General features: G+C 38.5%; 1 long non-coding RNA gene across 1 annotated transcript in view; it reads right to left on the bottom strand.

Annotated features, from left to right (window-relative positions):
* LOC116716639 (uncharacterized) overlaps nt 1-6,118 on the bottom strand; it is a 9,535-nt gene extending 3,417 nt beyond the window's left edge. Inside the window, exon 1 of the long non-coding RNA XR_004338567.1 lies at nt 6,085-6,118. This is a non-coding gene — a long non-coding RNA (uncharacterized LOC116716639). The remainder of the gene's footprint in view (nt 1-6,084) is intronic.
* Between the last annotated feature and the right edge of the window lie 1,665 nt (nt 6,119-7,783).

Below are 7,783 nucleotides of genomic sequence, written 5' to 3'. Positions count from 1 at the left end.
TTACTTTAATAGCAAATTATGTTGTTGGCTCAAAAACCTTGTATTATTTGGCAGTTACATCCATTGCCTTTACATTTAAAATTGATCAATTCATAACATCGTTGGTTGTGATTACATCAGCGGCTGCTACAGATGGAATTATCTGAATTCCAACTTCCATAATAAATCGAAAGCAGAATTAGCTTCAAATAAAGAATGACTGGTGGATATTTTTCTATAAAGGCAAAATGCACGCCTTAGTGCGCCTGTAATGCCCTGTTTAAGACATTTCAGAAAGCAATTTCTGCTTCGTTTAAGTTAAACGTTTAAATCTCGCCTCACAAATGGCTTCAACTGACAGCTGAGCCTAAATCAAAGTAAAGTTTCCCGTGGTCTGACAGAAACCCAGAAACTGGGGGAGCGTTTAAAGGCGGCGGTGGATTTGTCGCCTGAAACGCGTTGAAGAGGATCATTACGTCCGCTCATGGCTGCCACATGAAAGCCCAGAGGCACGCTTCATAATCCCGTCACTTAGCGACTGTCTGATTTGCTTGTGGATGTGCTTTCTCTGATAATCTGTTGCTACGACATCGCCTTGAAAAAGTATTCCTACCCCACACAACCAACTCCTCTGAGCCAAATCACTTTTCACTGCAAATACTTGGAGAGGACATGTCTGACAACTAGCTGGTTGGTATATTCTCCCACCTGAGCAGTGCATCTATGTCGCTCCTAGAGTTAGCATGAGCCTCTAGGCTGTTTCTCTGTTTAATGATCTCCGTCAGTTTGCATGTAGGGCATTGGGTTGCAATGGATTTTATGTAGGGAGTATGCTGTAGAACAAGAAGCACATCAACGTTGTGAGATTGTAGGGTGGGAATACTTTTCCGAGGTACAGTAAGTGGTAAAAAAAAAAAAAAAGCAAGCTAATTAAGTCTACAAAAAGGTAAGGAGTCCGGGGTGTATTACTGTCACGTCCTCTGATGTTTTGCTGTGGTTTATCTCATTTGTCACCCTGAGTAGAAATTAGATATTTACTTTAATCGCAAAAGTGATCAAAGCCTGGATTATCAAAGAACTTGGTGCGCTGCAGGAGGTGAGTGATATTCTGCCTCATCTTATTCATGTGGATTTGTTACCCACTGTCTCTGGTCTCAGGGCCTCTGTATCTGTCACCTGGCAACGAACTTGTTGCCTGGATACAGCACGCCATTTCTTATTTCCCTTGGATCAAACAAGACCAGAGCTGAATTGCTGGTATCTTTGGGTGACCCAGTTCATCTGTGACACAGACGGATTACTCACTGCTTAGCATGTCCCACCGTGAGCTCTTTAGTGTCTTGCAATGACCAGAAAAGCAGAAGTGACGTTTTGTACCTGTCGGAGCAAATCTCAGAGACATCAGGAGGGGTCTCCGTCACTGTCCACCACAGATTTGCACTCCGACCGAAGAAAGACTAGGATCTCTTTCTGACCAGTTTTTCTCTCCCCTGTAGCATGTCCTCTCAGCTACAGAATGTGGCCCAGAGTACAGCACCAAAGGTGAGTTAGATAACATCATCAGATGACTATCGAGAGGCAGTGACTCATCTCTTTCTGTGAAACAAAGGTGACCCAGTTGGGAGTGGTGAAGAGACAACGGATCACATTCATTAAGTAAGTCAGCTCTGGGGGAGACTGTAAGATTAATTCCTGCTATGGTTGCTGGAAAACAAACCTGGATATTTTGTTTGCAAGGACCTTGATATCAGATGTTTTATGTGCAATTATTATTTTGTCTATTTAGGGACTAAAAGCTACCCAAACCATGAATGAACTGGGAGTAAGGCAAACGTTTGGTTTAATTTTAATTGCCACAACCAGACCTGATTGCTGCCTTGCCTGTGGAGTCAGCTTTAGTGTTTTCGTTGGTAGCTTGGTGTAAAGCACTTTCACCTGCCTTGTTACTGAAATGTGATATACAAATAAATTTGACTTGACTAGTTATCTAGACGTTGCTTTGAAGTTAAATTGACCAATTTTGAGGTAGTCCAATGTCAAATTCATTTTGAAACCAAGAATTGGGTGCGGAAGATTCAATTACATCATTATTTTCCTTCCGTGTTGCATAGTTATTCTGGACAGTTCACAGTGCAAAGTCTACATACACTAATCATAGGTGTCTTTTTTATTTTTAATTGACTGGTTCTTTGCCAAAATGGATGACTGACCATATTTAACCACCGCAACTAGACAAAATTGGTTGAGTTAAGCTCAAATGTGTTGCTGGAACGCCAAGCTGTGTCTAAGTTTAAATATCTAGTCACTGATTTGACTCGAAGTTGATGGATTTGGAGGTAGACCTCTTCTACATTATTCCTCTAACCTTTCCAAAACCAGTTTTCGTGGTGTGCCAGAAACCATTGCTCTGCTGAAACAAAAAGAAACTCGCTGGTTGTTACTTAAAACATGGGGACAGACGGGACATAATTTAATGTCTAGACTAAAAGGAGTGGATATGTCTCTTTGTCTCTCCAGCAACTACTAGCAAAACGTAGAGCAACCGGAGTGATTTGAAATCTTAGTTGTGTTGTCTTTTTGTTACCTAAGAATATATTTGAGTGGGTATGAAGCCTCTGTGTCTAAATGCAGCTCTAAAACCACCGGTTTCCGTTTTAATTTCCTCCCTTTTGACGAACTAGAAGTGGCGTCTTCCCAAGCATTCCCTTCCAGTTCCTCATGCCTCGAAGTGGGTGACCTTTTTAGTTCTGGCTTACCAGCCAACTGTGCCAGCAGTATTTATGCCTCTACTCTTGCAATGCACCATCCTTCTGCGACACAATTACTGCTGATTATACAGCAAAGCAGGTCATTTCTGCTGTGACGTTCAGGAAACCTTAATTAGAATTTCACTGGAAGGAAACCTCATGTACAGTCATGTAATTATGAAATGTCAACTGATAATGACTGGGTTTAAATGTGGAAGCATTCTGCGAGTGGCAGATGAACACATTTCTCACTTCTTCGATTTTCTTCCCCGCTTGGAATCAAAGGGAAATGTACTGTTTCAGAGGCACAGGTGGACTTACTAGAGCAGATTACTGACGCAAAGCAAGACGAGAATCTCCAGTTGGAATTTTCTTTAGATCTAAAAAAAAAAAAAAGCATTGTCACACCATTGTTATGAAAAGGATTCAGGTTTGGCCCCTTTTTGGCTTGCATTGTGGACTAGTACATGTGCACCAGGGACCGTTTATGCCCATTTTAACTGTTTTGATATACAAAATAATTTAATTAGCTTGAACTTACGCCAACATTTCCTGGATTTTCATGTGTTTAGTCTCTCAGGCAACAGTTCATATGTTGGAAGACCATTAATGTAAAAACTCTGGCATTTTAATAACAGCTTCTACAGAAGCCCGGACAGGCAAGGGAAGAGCTTTTTTTTTAATACTTTTATCAGTCTGACTGAATTTAATTTTTTTCATCTGAAAAACACAATAATAACAAAAAGCTTAGATTCAAATATTGTCAAGTTTTGTTTAGTTTTGGTTTTTTCTCCAGAAACTTTTTGCCTGGAGAGGAGTACAAAATATTGTGATGTGTGAAATTTGATCAATTTTACACCTGGATAAAAGGTATAAAATGTATAGAAAAAGTCAGAAAGATTTTTTCTATAAAGTCTTTCTGACTATAAGATAAATTTTGCTCATTTCTGCAGCAGAAAGTAAAAGAAAAATGTATCTTAAGTGTTATTTTCTTCCTTGCTTAAGCCCTAAATGACGAGATGGAAAACAAATTGATTTAAAAATTTTTGAAAGTCTTTTTCTTCTTCTTCTCAACCATCACACACAGGAAAGAAGAAAAAAAAATTATTTGCACGAGAAGAAAAAAATAAAACTGGAAAAGAAAAAATATATATATTTTTTTCCTTGTTGGATGATACCGGGGAAAAAACGTGAAAATATTTCATGACAGAATCTTTCCCCCACTTGCCATTCTGGGCTGACGTGGAAAAGAAGACGTTTAAAAAATCTGATTTTTTTTTTTCTTTTCTGTGTGTGTTGGAAGACAAGGAAAAGAAGAAACCTAAGCATGAAAAACAAGACTTGAGAAAACATTTTTCCTACTTTCTTGGTAGAGAAAAATTCTTTTGTAGTCAGAAATGATTAACAGCAAAAAAGTAGATCAAACATTTTGCATCATAATTTTTTTAATTCTCTTCTATAGGAAAAAAAAAACGTCCACAAGGAGAATAAAACATTTTTGTAAATATTTTAACGTGCAAGTAAGTCACGTTCTTACTTGACTTTTAAAGTGAAGAGAAATACCATCCAGCCACATCTAGAGAAATTGACATTTTCTTCCTCTTTTTTGCCTTTCAGGGCTTCCGTACACTTCAGTTTTAATGCCAAGTCCTAATTAAAAAGAGAAAGAAATTAAAATATTCAACACTAAACTTTTAATTTCAATTGCATGCATAGAAGTGTCAATCAGCAGAGTGGAAAGCAGAGATGCAAACTTTTCAGTCTTGCTAATAACATACATTCTTCTATATTCTTGTGACAGACGAGGCATTTGAACTTAAAAGTGCAGGACAAGTCAGTTAATAAGATTCTCTTGTCAAGCATCGACTCAGACTGACAGATTGCTCTGGGATCGCTATTAATGGCCCAGTTTGAAGTTGTTTGCATGGAAACAATAGGCCTGCCTGCATCCAAGATGGATGAGCAATGTACTGCACTCTCCCATCACTACTTTGGTTTTCATTTGGAAAAGCACATTCTCAGACAAAAACTCCTAGAGCTGTGTGATGCCATCATCACAAAGATCTCTGAAGACTTGCTACAAATGAAAAAGTATTTGTTCCATCACAGATTTCTTCTTTTTTTTTGTCGTTTTGTCACAGTTAAATGTTTCAGATTATAAAGATGATCTGCTGCTATTTGGATAGCTTTGTTAGAAGATAATTACCTCCAGATATGTGGGAATCTGTGAAACAAAAATAGCCTACTGTCAAGTATCTTGAAACTGCAGTGTCATTTCTTTTTTCTAGAGAGCCTTGTCCAGTTCGATAACTCTCTTCACAGCTCTCTCTCTGCTAAACATTTTGGCTAGGGCCGCCCGGTGGCGTCCTCGAACCCGGAGGACAGTCTCATTAATCTGACGGATGACTTCTCCGCCCCTGTCATGCCAGGCTTCTATTATGTCGACCAGTGTGTAATCGCCCAGACTGGCGCACCATTAAGATGAATCTGGTGTGTTCCCTAAAGCGCTCTTGGCAATCCGCACGGCTCACATTTGTGGCCCGCATCGGGGAGGATGTAGGTCACCGGGAACGCGTGCTGTGAGATGACTTCAAAAAGTTCAGTCCTTGGTTCCCGGTGAGGCAGAAGCTGTCAGTGACTTATAAACTGGCGTCTTTAGTTAATGTTATTTGTACCTTTTTAGGTTTTTGCTGTTGCCAAATGGTAGCGGTTTCTAATATGTGGCCAGACGCCCAGGGTGGCTTCTGCTTCAGGGCGGCGTCAGCTGCCACACCGGTAAACAGTTTTGCAGTTAAATCTCTGGCCAATTTCTTGCTTGAAAAGTAATTATTTCACAAAAGGTAGGACTTTTAATAACAGCTGTGGAAATTAATTTGTGTTTCTTGAAGTGCAATAGTCAAAATTGTCTTATTTACCCAAAAAAAAAAAAAAAAGATGTTAATTGACAATTGTGCAGTGATAGTTGTGTCTTGATCAAAATGCAACTCATAATTATATAGATATTTGACTAATGGTGCGATTGTATTTATTTTCTACAGTGTTTATTTTTTATGTTTGTATTGTATACTTTTAACTGTATAGTATATGTCATGCCTTGCTGTGTGTGCTTACTCAATTATTTTGGTTTCTCCCACATTTTTCAAATAAAATATTCTAAGAAATTTTGAGTGTGTTTCTGTGATGGTGCCTGTAATCTAAATGATGTCACATTGGGGCATGTTGGCCCCAGACACCAAACAGGTTAGGACCGTCCCTGTTCCCAAGTACTGATCTAAATAGAACCAATGTTTTTGTTAAAATTGTAGAAAAAGGAGATGAGAAACAAGAAAAAGGCGGGGAAAAAACCCAACTTATTAACTCCAATTAACTTTCAGGTGATCACCAAAGGGAACTCTGGAAGTTATTTATAACAAAACACTGTATGTCTGCTTTAAAACCGTGGTCGACTCTGAAAAAGCACCTGACGCAAAAGTAGCTGCGTTTACAAATGTGCGCATAACTTTGCCAACATTGGGAAATCGTGTTTTTCGACAGTAGAAATACTGTAGAAAAAAAACCAACACAATTTCACAACTGAGTTGTTTCCCTTTAATAAGGAACACAATTAAAATCTCACCTGAATAAGTTTGTTCACGTAAAAATGCTGCGCCGCAACGCTCCGACCACTTCCTGTCGTCTTCTTCTTCGTGGTTTGCGCCAGTGGCAACGTCCGGTTGTCGATCGTGTGTGGAAAAAGTGTTTCCATTGCAAACCAAATATTTATACGACCAAATAAAATTAACTTAAAACAAAAAACACCTAATTGTACCGCCTCAATTTTATTGTAGAAAAACAGGAGTTTTTTCAAAATTTATTTTTGTTATGTCAATTATACGGTCATTGGAGATGCAGCTAATATCATAATATCAATTTTACTACGGCATACGTCTCAAGGCATGTCTTCTGTGCCTCCAAATAAATTTTATGGAAAATTCTAATGAAACACTGTGCTGCCCAAAAATCGACCGGAGGACTGAATGTTTGAAAGGAAACATAAAGGATAAATGGAAGAATTATGCAAAAATTAAAACACATTGCAGTAGCAGCACACATTCTACAAAAAGTCAAAAAACATTTAAGAAATGTGCAAAATGTGTATAAGTGTGTCCAAAATTGATAATCAGACAAAACATCTAAGTTAATTAAGATTTACCAACAAATGATAATTGAATCTTTTTAATGATCAAAATTTAAAAAATAAGAACTTAGATTATTAATTCGGCAGAAAAGTCGGTAGTTTTATTATTTTTTTAGTGATTTTTGTGTTTCTAAAAAATATCCCAGCTTTTTTTCAAAGTTTTGATAACAAAGACTTTTAGTGCATATTTATTAATTGGGTGACTTTTTAATTTATGGACATCAAATAATCAAAGTATGTGGCTGCAAGGTGAAATAAAGTGGAAAATTTCAAAGGGTGTGAATAATTTCATGAGACTGGTCGAATATTAGTCGGGGATCATTTTTCATATGAATTGCTCTAAATCCGTTTAAGCGGCTCGTTAAATCACCGCCAGCAAGCCGACGCCGTGAGATTAATCTAACTCTTATCCATCTCTGTGCAAAAGTAAAAGTCTTTCTCCACCCATGCTATATACCCGGAGTACAAAGCATAGCGCTGTGGAGTAGATGAGGGATGCAAGTGCGCCCGCCTCTTAATTAAACAGGCTTTTGAACACACTCATCCTCAATTAATCTGAGCAACTCTCTGAGGTCAGAGAAATATTGTTCTTTTCCTCAAATGAATCACTGTGGCTAAAAATAGCCTCCAGAGCAGCAACATCAGCCTGCAAGAAAGCCAGATTAGCCGCTATATTAGTCACCAACACAGTCACACAACTGCTGCCAAGCGCTTTTGTTTTCCTCCCACGGAAAATTACTAAAAGCTCATAATGGTGGGCGGGAAAACTCTATTATTACAGGGCCGCATAACACGAGCTAGAGGTTGAGAGTAAATAAGCATTTGAACAGATTTGAGTGTCTCCTGTGGCTCTGGATCGTCGCCATCGACTAAAACGCTC

This window comes from Xiphophorus hellerii, unplaced genomic scaffold, assembly GCF_003331165.1.
Source record: "Xiphophorus hellerii strain 12219 unplaced genomic scaffold, Xiphophorus_hellerii-4.1 PGA_scaffold_76__1_contigs__length_24999, whole genome shotgun sequence".
Classification (NCBI taxonomy): domain Eukaryota; kingdom Metazoa; phylum Chordata; class Actinopteri; order Cyprinodontiformes; family Poeciliidae; genus Xiphophorus; species Xiphophorus hellerii.
This window is presented reverse-complemented; position numbering and strand designations above follow the sequence as displayed.